General features: G+C 36.9%; 6 non-coding genes across 6 annotated transcripts; all 6 read left to right on the top strand.

Moving 5' to 3' along the window:
- The first annotated feature begins 1,978 nt into the window (after positions 1-1,978).
- Positions 1,979-2,051, top strand: trnat-ugu (transfer RNA threonine (anticodon UGU)). The gene has a single exon. It is a non-coding gene; the product is annotated as a tRNA-Thr (tRNA).
- A 2,084-nt stretch (positions 2,052-4,135) lies between these two features.
- trnat-ugu (transfer RNA threonine (anticodon UGU)) lies at positions 4,136-4,209 on the top strand. Its single transcript has one exon. It is a non-coding gene; the product is annotated as a tRNA-Thr (tRNA).
- Positions 4,210-6,293: 2,084 nt separating this feature from the next.
- trnat-ugu (transfer RNA threonine (anticodon UGU)) lies at positions 6,294-6,366 on the top strand. The gene has a single exon. It is a non-coding gene; the product is annotated as a tRNA-Thr (tRNA).
- Positions 6,367-8,461: 2,095 nt separating this feature from the next.
- trnat-ugu (transfer RNA threonine (anticodon UGU)) lies at positions 8,462-8,534 on the top strand. The gene has a single exon. It is a non-coding gene; the product is annotated as a tRNA-Thr (tRNA).
- A 2,077-nt stretch (positions 8,535-10,611) lies between these two features.
- trnat-ugu (transfer RNA threonine (anticodon UGU)) lies at positions 10,612-10,684 on the top strand. The gene has a single exon. It is a non-coding gene; the product is annotated as a tRNA-Thr (tRNA).
- A 2,077-nt stretch (positions 10,685-12,761) lies between these two features.
- Positions 12,762-12,834, top strand: trnat-ugu (transfer RNA threonine (anticodon UGU)). Its single transcript has one exon. It is a non-coding gene; the product is annotated as a tRNA-Thr (tRNA).
- Positions 12,835-14,916: the final 2,082 nt, after the last annotated feature.

Raw genomic sequence — 14,916 nt, 5'->3', positions numbered from 1 at the left:
CTGACAATATATCGCCCTGCAAAAATAATTCTCCCTGTATTACTACTGTAAGAGACATTGCCAAACAAACTGACGATACCATTCCACCTTTGCCGATTCTGTCCTTGGCCGCCCATCATGATTAAAAAAGGGCTGAAACTAGAGACAGGAGTAGCAGAGGTCATGTAAACCAGTGATGCATGTTGAAAGAATAACAACATTAACTTGGACTTTTCCTTATATTAACTGTAACTCAGTAAAACCTTTTCAGTTGTTGCGTGTTGCGTATATATTTTTTGTTCAGTATGGTAAATAATGTCTACTTCTGAGAAAGTATTAAAACTTAGAGCTAGGGGCAGTATCCTGAATTTCTGCCTGACTGATGTGCCCAAAGCAAACTGCCTGTTACTCAGGCCCAGAAGCTAGGAAATGGATATAATTGGTAGAATTTGATAGAAAACAATTTGAAGTTTCTAAACTGTTAAAATAATGTCTGTGAGTATAACAGAATTTATATGGAAGGCAAAAACCCGAGGAAAATCCATCCAGAAATATTTTTGGTGGGCGGTAACAGGCCTTTCCAATGCAAGTCTATGGGCCTACATATAAAAATTCTTCCCATATTGTAGTACCTATGGATTCCACTAGATGTCAACAGTCGTTATACAGGGTTTCAGGCTTGTTTCTTGAAAAACAAACAAGTAATAGTAGTTTTTTCCAAGGGAGCTCAACAGGAAAAGTAGGCTTTTGTGGCGCACGTGAATGAGGGCGCGCTCTTCGTTATTTTCCTTTCCTATTGAACACCGTTCTTTCCGTCTGAAATATTATAGTTTATTTACATAGTAGGGTACCTGAGGATTGAATAGAAACATTGTTTGACTTGTTTGGACGAAGTTTACCGGTAGCTTTTGGATTCCTTTGTATGCATGTTGAAGGAGTGGATTACTGAAATCAATGGCGCCAACTCAACTGACTTTTTTGGATATAAAGAAGGACTTTATCAAACAAAACGAACATTCATTGCGTAGCTGGGACCCTTGGGATTGCAAACAGAGGAAGATCTTCAAAGGTAAGTGATTTATTTAATCGCTATTTGTGATTTTGTGAAGCCTATGCTGGTTGAAAAAATATTTTTGATGTGGGGAGCTGTCATCAGATAATCACATGGTATGCTTTTGCCATAAAGCCTTTTTGAAATCCGACAATGCAGTTGGATTAACAGGAAGTTAAGCTTTTAAATGATATAAGACACTTGTATGTTCATGAATGTTTAATATTATGACTTTGTCATTTGAATTTGGCGCTCTCCAATTTCACCGGATGTTGTCGGAAGAGGGTATTACTGTCAAGAGGAGTGAAACAAGGTTGTCCACTATTGACATATCTATTTATTATGGCCATCAAAATAAAATGATAGCTATTCAAATCAGATCCAACAATAATATCAAGGGGATAGAAATCTGAGGCTTAAAAACCAAGGTGTCATTGTACACTGAGGACTCATGCTTTCTTTTAAATCCACTGTTTTGATCCCATAGACAATCTAGATAATTTCTCTAACCTCTCTGGAATACAACTGAACTATGATAAGTGTACCATTATAAAATGGGATGGTTTTCAGAGATTGGTGGGAGTGGTTGAGGGTAGCTGAAGGGTGGGACGTAAAATAAATACAAATATATGACTAATGTAAAATATACTGTGTCCATAATATGTGTATAGTATGTATAAGCTAGAAGTAGAAGCCTAAGTATTGTTGTCAATTAATTTTCTCAAATTAGGGAGGGGTGGTAGGGTTATGGGAAAATAATAAAATAAAACGTTTGTAAAAATGTTTTATGAGGGATTGGAAATAATGCAGACATTACATTGAAGATACCCACATTCTATCTGCAATATTAAAGCTGATCTACCCCTAAAAATAACAAATAGATGGTCATGAAGGAAAGGAGACAAGTAAAGGAGGAGAGGAGACTATTAAATGAGTTTTCTGAAGAATGGCTCCATAGCTCAGGGGTTAGAGCACTGGTCTTGTAAACCAGGGGTCGTGAGTTCGATTCTCACTGGGGCCTTGATTTTGACTCTACCCTCTGTGACATTCATCTGAAACTTTACACAGGTGGGAGTTACCATTTCTCTCGCTCTATACAGCAGAAAGTTCAAAATGTGACAATAAACTGACAATATATCGCCCTGCAAAAATAATTCTCCCTGTATTACTACTGTAAGAGACATTGCCAAACAAACTGATGATACCATTCCACCTTTGCCGATTCTGTCCTTGGCCGCCCATCATGATTAAAAAAGGGCTGAAACTAGAGACAGGAGTAGCAGAGGTCATGTAAACCAGTGATGCATGTTGAAAGAATAACAACATTAACTTGGACTTTTCCTTATATTAACTGTAACTCAGTAAAACCTTTTCAGTTGTTGCGTGTTGCGTATATATTTTTTGTTCAGTATGGTAAATAATGTCTACTTCTGAGAAAGTATTAAAACTTAGAGCTAGGGGGCAGTATCCTGAATTTCTGCCTGACTGATGTGCCCAAAGCAAACTGCCTGTTACTCAGGCCCAGAAGCTAGGAAATGGATATAATTAGTAGAATTTGATAGAAAACAATTTGAAGTTTCTAAACTGTTAAAATAATGTCTGTGAGTATAACAGAATTTATATGGAAGGCAAAAACCCGAGGAAAATCCATCCAGAAATATTTTTGGTGGGCGGTAACAGGCCTTTCCAATGCAAGTCTATGGGCCTACATATAAAAATTCTTCCCATATTGTAGTACCTATGGATTCCATTAGATGTCAACAGTCGTTATACAGGGTTTCAGGCTTGTTTCTTGAAAAACAAACAAGTAATAGTAGTTTTTTCCAAGGGAGCTCAACAGGAAAAGTAGGCTTTTGTGGCGCACGTGAATGAGGGCGCGCTCTTCGTTATTTTCCTTTCCTATTGAACACCGTTCTTTCCGTCTGAAATATTATAGTTTATTTACATAGTAGGGTACCTGAGGATTGAATAGAAACATTGTTTGACTTGTTTGGACGAAGTTTACCGGTAGCTTTTGGATTCCTTTGTATGCATGTTGAAGGAGTGGATTACTGAAATCAATGGCGCCAACTCAACTGACTTTTTTGGATATAAAGAAGGACTTTATCAAACAAAACGAACATTCATTGCGTAGCTGGGACCCTTGGGATTGCAAACAGAGGAAGATCTTCAAAGGTAAGTGATTTATTTAATCGCTATTTGTGATTTTGTGAAGCCTATGCTGGTTGAAAAAATATTTTTGATGTGGGGAGCTGTCATCAGATAATCACATGGTATGCTTTTGCCATAAAGCCTTTTTGAAATCCGACAATGCAGTTGGATTAACAGGAAGTTAAGCTTTTAAATGATATAAGACACTTGTATGTTCATGAATGTTTAATATTATGACTTTGTCATTTGAATTTGGCGCTCTCCAATTTCACCGGATGTTGTCGGAAGAGGGTATTACTGTCAAGAGGAGTGAAACAAGGTTGTCCACTATTGACATATCTATTTATTATGGCCATCAAAATAAAATGATAGCTATTCAAATCAGATCCAACAATAATATCAAGGGGATAGAAATCTGAGGCTTAAAAACCAAGGTGTCATTGTACACTGAGGACTCATGCTTTCTTTTAAATCCACTGTTTTGATCCCATAGACAATCTAGATAATTTCTCTAACCTCTCTGGAATACAACTGAACTATGATAAGTGTACCATTATAAAATGGGATGGTTTTCAGAGATTGGTGGGAGTGGTTGAGGGTAGCTGAAGGGTGGGACGTAAAATAAATACAAATATATGACTAATGTAAAATATACTGTGTCCATAATATGTGTATAGTATGTATAAGCTAGAAGTAGAAGCCTAAGTATTGTTGTCAATTAATTTTCTCAAATTAGGGAGGGGTGGTAGGGTTATGGGAAAATAATAAAATAAAACGTTTGTAAAAATGTTTTATGAGGGATTGGAAATAATGCAGACATTACATTGAAGATACCCACATTCTATCTGCAATATTAAAGCTGATCTACCCCTAAAAATAACAAATAGATGGTCATGAAGGAAAGGAGACAAGTAAAGGAGGAGAGGAGACTATTAAATGAGTTTTCTGAAGAATGGCTCCATAGCTCAGGGGTTAGAGCACTGGTCTTGTAAACCAGAGGGTCGTGAGTTCGATTCTCACTGGGGCCTTGATTTTGACTCTACCCTCTGTGACATTCATCTGAAACTTTACACAGGTGGGAGTTACCATTTCTCTCGCTCTATACAGCAGAAAGTTCAAAATGTGACAATAAACTGACAATATATCGCCCTGCAAAAATAATTCTCCCTGTATTACTACTGTAAGAGACATTGCCAAACAAACTGATGATACCATTCCACCTTTGCCGATTCTGTCCTTGGCCGCCCATCATGATTAAAAAAGGGCTGAAACTAGAGACAGGAGTAGCAGAGGTCATGTAAACCAGTGATGCATGTTGAAAGAATAACAACATTAACTTGGACTTTTCCTTATATTAACTGTAACTCAGTAAAACCTTTTCAGTTGTTGCGTGTTGCGTATATATTTTTTGTTCAGTATGGTAAATAATGTCTACTTCTGAGAAAGTATTAAAACTTAGAGCTAGGGGGCAGTATCCTGAATTTCTGCCTGACTGATGTGCCCAAAGCAAACTGCCTGTTACTCAGGCCCAGAAGCTAGGAAATGGATATAATTAGTAGAATTTGATAGAAAACAATTTGAAGTTTCTAAACTGTTAAAATAATGTCTGTGAGTATAACAGAATTTATATGGAAGGCAAAAACCCGAGGAAAATCCATCCAGAAATATTTTTGGTGGGCGGTAACAGGCCTTTCCAATGCAAGTCTATGGGCCTACATATAAAAATTCTTCCCATATTGTAGTACCTATGGATTCCATTAGATGTCAACAGTCGTTATACAGGGTTTCAGGCTTGTTTCTTGAAAAACAAACAAGTAATAGTAGTTTTTTCCAAGGGAGCTCAACAGGAAAAGTAGGCTTTTGTGGCGCACGTGAATGAGGGCGCGCTCTTCGTTATTTTCCTTTCCTATTGAACACCGTTCTTTCCGTCTGAAATATTATAGTTTATTTACATAGTAGGGTACCTGAGGATTGAATAGAAACATTGTTTGACTTGTTTGGACGAAGTTTACCGGTAGCTTTTGGATTCCTTTGTATGCATGTTGAAGGAGTGGATTACTGAAATCAATGGCGCCAACTCAACTGACTTTTTTGGATATAAAGAAGGACTTTATCAAACAAAACGAACATTCATTGCGTAGCTGGGACCCTTGGGATTGCAAACAGAGGAAGATCTTCAAAGGTAAGTTATTTATTTAATCGCTATTTGTGATTTTGTGAATCCTATGCTGGTTGAAAAAATATTTTTGATGTGGGGAGCTGTCATCAGATAATCACATGGTATGCTTTTGCCATAAAGCCTTTTTGAAATCCGACAATGCAGTTGGATTAACAGGAAGTTAAGCATTTAAATGATATAAGACACTTGTATGTTCATGAATGTTTAATATTATGACTTTGTCATTTGAATTTGGCGCTCTCCAATTTCACCGGATGTTGTCGGAAGAGGGTATTACTGTCAAGAGGAGTGAAACAAAATTGTCCACTATCGACATATCTATTTATTATGGCCATCAAATTAAAATGATAGCTATTAAAATCAGATCCAACAATAATATCAAAGGGATAGAAATCTGAGGATTAAAAACCAAGGTGTCATTGTACACTGAGGACTCATGCTTTCTTTTAAATCCACTGTTTTGATCCCATAGACAATCTAGATAATTTCTCTAACCTCTCTGGAATACAACTGAACTATGATAAGTGTACCATTATAAAATGGGATGGTTTTCAGAGATTGGTGGGAGTGGTTGAGGGTAGCTGAAGGGTGGGACGTAAAATAAATACAAATATATGACTAATGTAAAATATACTGTGTCCATAATATGTGTATAGTATGTATAAGCTAGAAGTAGAAGCCTAAGTATTGTTGTCAATTAATTTTCTCAAATTAGGGAGGGGTGGTAGGGTTATGGGAAAATAATAAAATAAAATGTTTGTAAAAATGTTTTATGAGGGATAGGAAATAATGCAGACATTACATTGAAGATACCCACATTCTATCTGCAATATTAAAGCTGATCTACCCCTAAAAATAACAAATAGATGGTCATGAAGGAAAGGAGACAAGTAAAGGAGGAGAGGAGACTATTAAATGAGTTTTCTGAAGAATGGCTCCATAGCTCAGGGGTTAGAGCACTGGTCTTGTAAACCAGGGGTCGTGAGTTCGATTCTCACTGGGGCCTTGATTTTGACTCTACCCTCTGTGACATTCATCTGAAACTTTACACAGTGCTGCACAGGGTGGGAGTTACCATTTCTCTCGCTCTATACAGCAGAAAGTTCAAAATGTGACAATAAACTGACAATATATCGCCCTGCAAAAATAATTCTCCCTGTATTACTACTGTAAGAGACATTGCCAAACAAACTGACGATACCATTCCACCTTTGCCGATTCTGTCCTTGGCCGCCGATCATGATTAAAAAAGGGCTGAAACTAGAGACAGGAGTAGCAGAGGTCATGTAAACCAGTGATGCATGTTGAAAGAATAACAACATTAACTTGGACTTTTCCTTATATTAACTGTAACTCAGTAAAACCTTTTCAGTTGTTGCGTGTTGCGTATATATTTTTTGTTCAGTATGGTAAATAATGTCTACTTCTGAGAAAGTATTAAAACTTAGAGCTAGGGGGCAGTATCCTGAATTTCTGCCTGACTGATGTGCCCAAAGCAAACTGCCTGTTACTCACGCCCAGAAGCTAGGAAATGGATATAATTGGTAGAATTTGATAGAAAACTATTTGAAGTTTCTAAACTGTTAAAATAATGTCTGTGAGTATAACAGAATTTATATGGAAGGCAAAAACCCGAGGAAAATCCATCCAGAAATATTTTTGGTGGGCGGTAACAGGCCTTTCCAATGCAAGTCTATGGGCCTACATATAAAAATTCTTCCCATATTGTAGTACCTATGGATTCCACTAGATGTCAACAGTCTTTATACAGGGTTTCAGGCTTGTTTCTTGAAAAACAAACAAGTAATAGTAGTTTTTTCCAAGGGAGCTCAACAGGAAAAGTAGGCTTTTGTGGTGCACGTGAATGAGGGCGCGCTCTTCGTTATTTTCCTTTCCTATTGAACACCGTTCTTTCCGTCTGAAATATTATAGTTTATGTACATAGTAGGGTACCTGAGGATTGAATAGAAACATTGTTTGACTTGTTTGGATGAAGTTTACCGGTAGCTTTTGGATTCCTTTGTATGCATGTTGAAGGAGTGGATTACTGAAATCAATGGCGCCAACTCAACTGACTTTTTTGGATATAAAGAAGGACTTTATCAAACAAAACGAACATTCATTGCATAGCTGGGACCCTTGGGATTGCAAACAGAGGAAGATCTTCAAAGGTAAGTGATTTATTTAATCGCTATTTGTGATTTTGTGAAGCCTAGCCTGGTTGAAAAAATATTTTTGATGTGGGGAGCTGTCATCAGATAATCACATGGTATGCTTTTGCCATAAAGCCTTTTTGAAATCCGACAATGCAGTTGGATTAACAGGAAGTTAAGCTTTTAAATGATATAAGACACTTGTATGTTCATGAATGTTTAATATTATGACTTTGTCATTTGAATTTGGCGCTCTCCAATTTCACCGGATGTTGTCGGAAGAGGGTATTACTGTCAAGAGGAGTGAAACAAGGTTGTCCACTATCGACATATCTATTTATTATGGCCATCAAAATAAAATGATAGCTATTAAAATCAGATCCAACAATAATATCAAGGGGATAGAAATCTGAGGCTTAAAAACCAAGGTGTCATTGTACACTGAGGACTCATGCTTTCTTTTAAATCCACTGTTTTGATCCCATAGACAATCTAGATAATTTCTCTAACCTCTCTGGAATACAACTGAACTATGATAAGTGTACCATTATAAAATGGGATGGTTTTCAGAGATTGGTGGGAGTGGTTGAGGGTAGCTGAAGGGTGGGACGTAAAATAAATACAAATATATGACTAATGTAAAATATACTGTGTCCATAATATGTGTATAGTATGTATAAGCTAGAAGTAGAAGCCTAAGTATTGTTGTCCATTAATTTTCTCAAATTAGGGAGGGGTGGTAGGGTTATGGGAAAATACTAAAATAAAATGTTTGTAAAAATGTTTTATGAGGGATTGGAAATAATGCAGACATTACATTGAAGATACCCACATTCTATCTGCAATATTAAAGCTGATCTACCCCTAAAAATAACAAATAGATGGTCATGAAGGAAAGGAGACAAGTAAAGGAGGAGAGGAGACTATTAAATGAGTTTTCTGAAGAATGGCTCCATAGCTCAGGGGTTAGAGCACTGGTCTTGTAAACCAGGGGTTGTGAGTTCAATTCTCACTGGGGCCTTGATTTTGACTCTACCCTCTGTGACATTCATCTGAAACTTTACACAGGTGGGAGTTACCATTTCTCTCGCTCTATACAGCAGAAAGTTCAAAATGTGACAATAAACTGACAATATATCGCCCTGCAAAAATAATTCTCCCTGTATTACTACTGTATTGCCAAACAAACTGACGATACCATTCCACCTTTGCCGATTCTGTCCTTGGCCGCCGATCATGATTAAAAAAGGGCTGAAACTAGAGACAGGAGTAGCAGAGGTCATGTAAACCAGTGATGCATGTTGAAAGAATAACAACATTAACTTGGACTTTTCCTTATATTAACTGTAACTCAGTAAAACCTTTTCAGTTGTTGCGTGTTGCGTATATATTTTTTGTTCAGTATGGTAAATAATGTCTACTTCTGAGAAAGTATTAAAACTTAGAGCTAGGGGGCAGTATCCTGAATTTCTGCCTGACTGATGTGCCCAAAGCAAACTGCCTGTTACTCAGGCCCAGAAGCTAGGAAATGGATATAATTGGTAGAATTTGATAGAAAACTATTTGAAGTTTCTAAACTGTTAAAATAATGTCTGTGAGTATAACAGAATTTATATGGAAGGCAAAAACCCGAGGAAAATCCATCCAGAAATATTTTTGGTGGGCGGTAACAGGCCTTTCCAATGCAAGTCTATGGGCCTACATATAAAAATTCTTCCCATATTGTAGTACCTATGGATTCCACTAGATGTCAACAGTCTTTATACAGGGTTTCAGGCTTGTTTCTTGAAAAACAAACAAGTAATAGTAGTTTTTTCCAAGGGAGCTCAACAGGAAAAGTAGGCTTTTGTGGTGCACGTGAATGAGGGCGCGCTCTTCGTTATTTTCCTTTCCTATTGAACACCGTTCTTTCCGTCTGAAATATTATAGTTTATGTACATAGTAGGGTACCTGAGGATTGAATAGAAACATTGTTTGACTTGTTTGGATGAAGTTTACCGGTAGCTTTTGGATTCCTTTGTATGCATGTTGAAGGAGTGGATTACTGAAATCAATGGCGCCAACTCAACTGACTTTTTTGGATATAAAGAAGGACTTTATCAAACAAAACGAACATTCATTGCGTAGCTGGGACCCTTGGGATTGCAAACAGAGGAAGATCTTCAAAGGTAAGTGATTTATTTAATCGCTATTTGTGATTTTGTGAAGCCTATGCTGGTTGAAAAAATATTTTTGATGTGGGGAGCTGTCATCAGATAATCACATGGTATGCTTTTGCCATAAAGCCTTTTTGAAATCCGACAATGCAGTTGGATTAACAGGAAGTTAAGCTTTTAAATGATATAAGACACTTGTATGTTCATGAATGTTTAATATTATGACTTTGTCATTTGAATTTGGCGCTCTCCAATTTCACCGGATGTTGTCGGAAGAGGGTATTACTGTCAAGAGGAGTGAAACAAGGTTGTCCACTATCGACATATCTATTTATTATGGCCATCAAAATAAAATGATAGCTATTAAAATCAGATCCAACAATAATATCAAGGGGATAGAAATCTGAGGCTTAAAAACCAAGGTGTCATTGTACACTGAGGACTCATGCTTTCTTTTAAATCCACTGTTTTGATCCCATAGACAATCTAGATAATTTCTCTAACCTCTCTGGAATACAACTGAACTATGATAAGTGTACCATTATAAAATGGGATGGTTTTCAGAGATTGGTGGGAGTGGTTGAGGGTAGCTGAAGGGTGGGACGTAAAATAAATACAAATATATGACTAATGTAAAATATACTGTGTCCATAATATGTGTATAGTATGTATAAGCTAGAAGTAGAAGCCTAAGTATTGTTGTCCATTAATTTTCTCAAATTAGGGAGGGGTGGTAGGGTTATGGGAAAATACTAAAATAAAATGTTTGTAAAAATGTTTTATGAGGGATTGGAAATAATGCAGACATTACATTGAAGATACCCACATTCTATCTGCAATATTAAAGCTGATCTACCCCTAAAAATAACAAATAGATGGTCATGAAGGAAAGGAGACAAGTAAAGGAGGAGAGGAGACTATTAAATGAGTTTTCTGAAGAATGGCTCCATAGCTCAGGGGTTAGAGCACTGGTCTTGTAAACCAGGGGTCGTGAGTTCGATTCTCACTGGGGCCTTGATTTTGACTCTACCCTCTGTGACATTCATCTGAAACTTTACACAGGTGGGAGTTACCATTTCTCTCGCTCTATACAGCAGAAAGTTCAAAATGTGACAATAAACTGACAATATATCGCCCTGCAAAAATAATTCTCCCTGTATTACTACTGTATTGCCAAACAAACTGACGATACCATTCCACCTTTGCCGATTCTGTCCTTGGCCGCCGATCATGATTAAAAAAGGGCTGAAACTAGAGACAGGAGTAGCAGAGGTCATGTAAACCAGTGATGCATGTTGAAAGAATAACAACATTAACTTGGACTTTTCCTTATATTAACTGTAACTCAGTAAAACCTTTTCAGTTGTTGCGTGTTGCGTATATATTTTTTGTTCAGTATGGTAAATAATGTCTACTTCTGAGAAAGTATTAAAACTTAGAGCTAGGGGGCAGTATCCTGAATTTCTGCCTGACTGATGTGCCCAAAGCAAACTGCCTGTTACTCAGGCCCAGAAGCTAGGAAATGGATATAATTGGTAGAATTTGATAGAAAACAATTTGAAGTTTCTAAACTGTTAAAATAATGTCTGTGAGTATAACAGAATTTATATGGAAGGCAAAAACCCGAGGAAAATCCATCCAGAAATATTTTTGGTGGGCGGTAACAGGCCTTTCCAATGCAAGTCTATGGGCCTACATATAAAAATTCTTCCCATATTGTAGTACCTATGGATTCCACTAGATGTCAACAGTCTTTATACAGGGTTTCAGGCTTGTTTCTTGAAAAACAAACAAGTAATAGTAGTTTTTTCCAAGGGAGCTCAACAGGAAAAGTAGGCTTTTGTGGCGCACGTGAATGAGGGCGCGCTCTTCGTTATTTTCCTTTCCTATTGAACACCGTTCTTTCCGTCTGAAATATTATAGTTTATTTACATAGTAGGGTACCTGAGGATTGAATAGAAACATTGTTTGACTTGTTTGGATGAAGTTTACCGGTAGCTTTTGGATTCCTTTGTATGCATGTTGAAGGAGTGGATTACTGAAATCAATGGCGCCAACTCAACTGACTTTTTTGGATATAAAGAAGGACTTTATCAAACAAAACGAACATTCATTGCGTAGCTGGGACCCTTGGGATTGCAAACAGAGGAAGATCTTCAAAGGTAAGTGATTTATTTAATCGCTATTTGTGATTTTGTGAAGCCTATGCTGGTTGAAAAAATATTTTTGATGTGGGGAGCTGTCATCAGATAATCACATGGTATGCTTTTGCCATAAAGCCTTTTTGAAATCCGACAATGCAGTTGGATTAACAGGAAGTTAAGCTTTTAAATGATATAAGACACTTGTATGTTCATGAATGTTTAATATTATGACTTTGTCATTTGAATTTGGCGCTCTCCAATTTCACCGGATGTTGTCGGAAGAGGGTATTACTGTCAAGAGGAGTGAAACAAGGTTGTCCACTATCGACATATCTATTTATTATGGCCATCAAAATAAAATGATAGCTATTAAAATCAGATCCAACAATAATATCAAGGGGATAGAAATCTGAGGCTTAAAAACCAAGGTGTCATTGTACACTGAGGACTCATGCTTTCTTTTAAATCCACTGTTTTGATCCCATAGACAATCTAGATAATTTCTCTAACCTCTCTGGAATACAACTGAACTATGATAAGTGTACCATTATAAAATGGGATGGTTTTCAGAGATTGGTGGGAGTGGTTGAGGGTAGCTGAAGGGTGGGACGTAAAATAAATACAAATATATGACTAATGTAAAATATACTGTGTCCATAATATGTGTATAGTATGTATAAGCTAGAAGTAGAAGCCTAAGTATTGTTGTCCATTAATTTTCTCAAATTAGGGAGGGGTGGTAGGGTTATGGGAAAATAATAAAATAAAATGTTTGTAAAAATGTTTTATGAGGGATTGGAAATAATGCAGACATTACATTGAAGATACCCACATTCTATCTGCAATATTAAAGCTGATCTACCCCTAAAAATAACAAATAGATGGTCATGAAGGAAAGGAGACAAGTAAAGGAGGAGAGGAGACTATTAAATGAGTTTTCTGAAGAATGGCTCCATAGCTCAGGGGTTAGAGCACTGGTCTTGTAAACCAGGGGTCGTGAGTTCGATTCTCACTGGGGCCTTGATTTTGACTCTACCCTCTGTGACATTCATCTGAAACTTTACACAGTGCTGCACAGGGTGGGAGTTACCATTTCTCTCGCTCTATACAGCAGAAAGTTCAAAATGTGACAATAAACTGACAATATATCGCCCTGCAAAAATAATTCTCCCTGTATTACTACTGTAAGAGACATTGCCAAACAAACTGACGATACCATTCCACCTTTGCCGATTCTGTCCTTGGCCGCCGATCATGATTAAAAAAGGGCTGAAACTAGAGACAGGAGTAGCAGAGGTCATGTAAACCAGTGATGCATGTTGAAAGAATAACAACATTAACTTGGACTTTTCCTTATATTAACTGTAACTCAGTAAAACCTTTTCAGTTGTTGCGTGTTGCGTATATATTTTTTGTTCAGTATGGTAAATAATGTCTACTTCTGAGAAAGTATTAAAACTTAGAGCTAGGGGGCAGTATCCTGAATTTCTGCCTGACTGATGTGCCCAAAGCAAACTGCCTGTTACTCAGGCCCAGAAGCTAGGAAATGGATATAATTGGTAGAATTTGATAGAAAACTATTTGAAGTTTCTAAACTGTTAAAATAATGTCTGTGAGTATAACAGAATTTATATGGAAGGCAAAAACCCGAGGAAAATCCATCCAGAAATATTTTTGGTGGGCGGTAACAGGCCTTTCCAATGCAAGTCTATGGGCCTACATATAAAAATTCTTCCCATATTGTAGTACCTATGGATTCCACTAGATGTCAACAGTCTTTATACAGGGTTTCAGGCTTGTTTCTTGAAAAACAAACAAGTAATAGTAGTTTTTTCCAAGGGAGCTCAACAGGAAAAGTAGGCTTTTGTGGTGCACGTGAATGAGGGCGCGCTCTTCGTTATTTTCCTTTCCTATTGAACACCGTTCTTTCCGTCTGAAATATTATAGTTTATGTACATAGTAGGGTACCTGAGGATTGAATAGAAACATTGTTTGACTTGTTTGGACGAAGTTTACCGGTAGCTTTTGGATTCCTTTGTATGCATGTTGAAGGAGTGGATTACTGAAATCAATGGCGCCAACTCAACTGACTTTTTTGGATATAAAGAAGGACTTTATCAAACAAAACGAACATTCATTGCGTAGCTGGGACCCTTGGGATTGCAAACAGAGGAAGATCTTCAAAGGTAAGTGATTTATTTAATCGCTATTTGTGATTTTGTGAAGCCTATGCTGGTTGAAAAAATATTTTTGATGTGGGGAGCTGTCATCAGATAATCACATGGTATGCTTTTGCCATAAAGCCTTTTTGAAATCCGACAATGCAGTTGGATTAACAGGAAGTTAAGCTTTTAAATGATATAAGACACTTGTATGTTCATGAATGTTTAATATTATGACTTTGTCATTTGAATTTGGCGCTCTCCAATTTCACCGGATGTTGTCGGAAGAGGGTATTACTGTCAAGAGGAGTGAAACAAGGTTGTCCACTATCGACATATCTATTTATTATGGCCATCAAAATAAAATGATAGCTATTAAAATCAGATCCAACAATAATATCAAGGGGATAGAAATCTGAGGCTTAAAAACCAAGGTGTCATTGTACACTGAGGACTCATGCTTTCTTTTAAATCCACTGTTTTGATCCCATAGACAATCTAGATAATTTCTCTAACCTCTCTGGAATACAACTGAACTATGATAAGTGTACCATTATAAAATGGGATGGTTTTCAGAGATTGGTGGGAGTGGTTGAGGGTAGCTGAAGGGTGGGACGTAAAATAAATACAAATATATGACTAATGTAAAATATACTGTGTCCATAATATGTGTATAGTATGTATAAGCTAGAAGTAGAAGCCTAAGTATTGTTGTCCATTAATTTTCTCAAATTAGGGAGGGGTGGTAGGGTTATGGGAAAATAATAAAATAAAATGTTTGTAAAAATGTTTTATGAGGGATTGGAAATAATGCAGACATTACATTGAAGATACCCACATTCTATCTGCAATATTAAAGCTGATCTACCCCTAAAAATAACAAATAGATGGTCATGAAGGAAAGGAGACAAGTAAAGGAGGAGAGGAGACTATTAAATGAG

Source organism: Salmo salar, chromosome 02 (assembly GCF_965601325.2).
Source record: "Salmo salar chromosome 02, fSalSal1, whole genome shotgun sequence".
Taxonomy (NCBI): Eukaryota; Metazoa; Chordata; class Actinopteri; order Salmoniformes; family Salmonidae; genus Salmo; species Salmo salar.
Note: the sequence above shows the minus strand (reverse complement) of the source record. Positions and strands in the feature narration are given on the sequence as shown.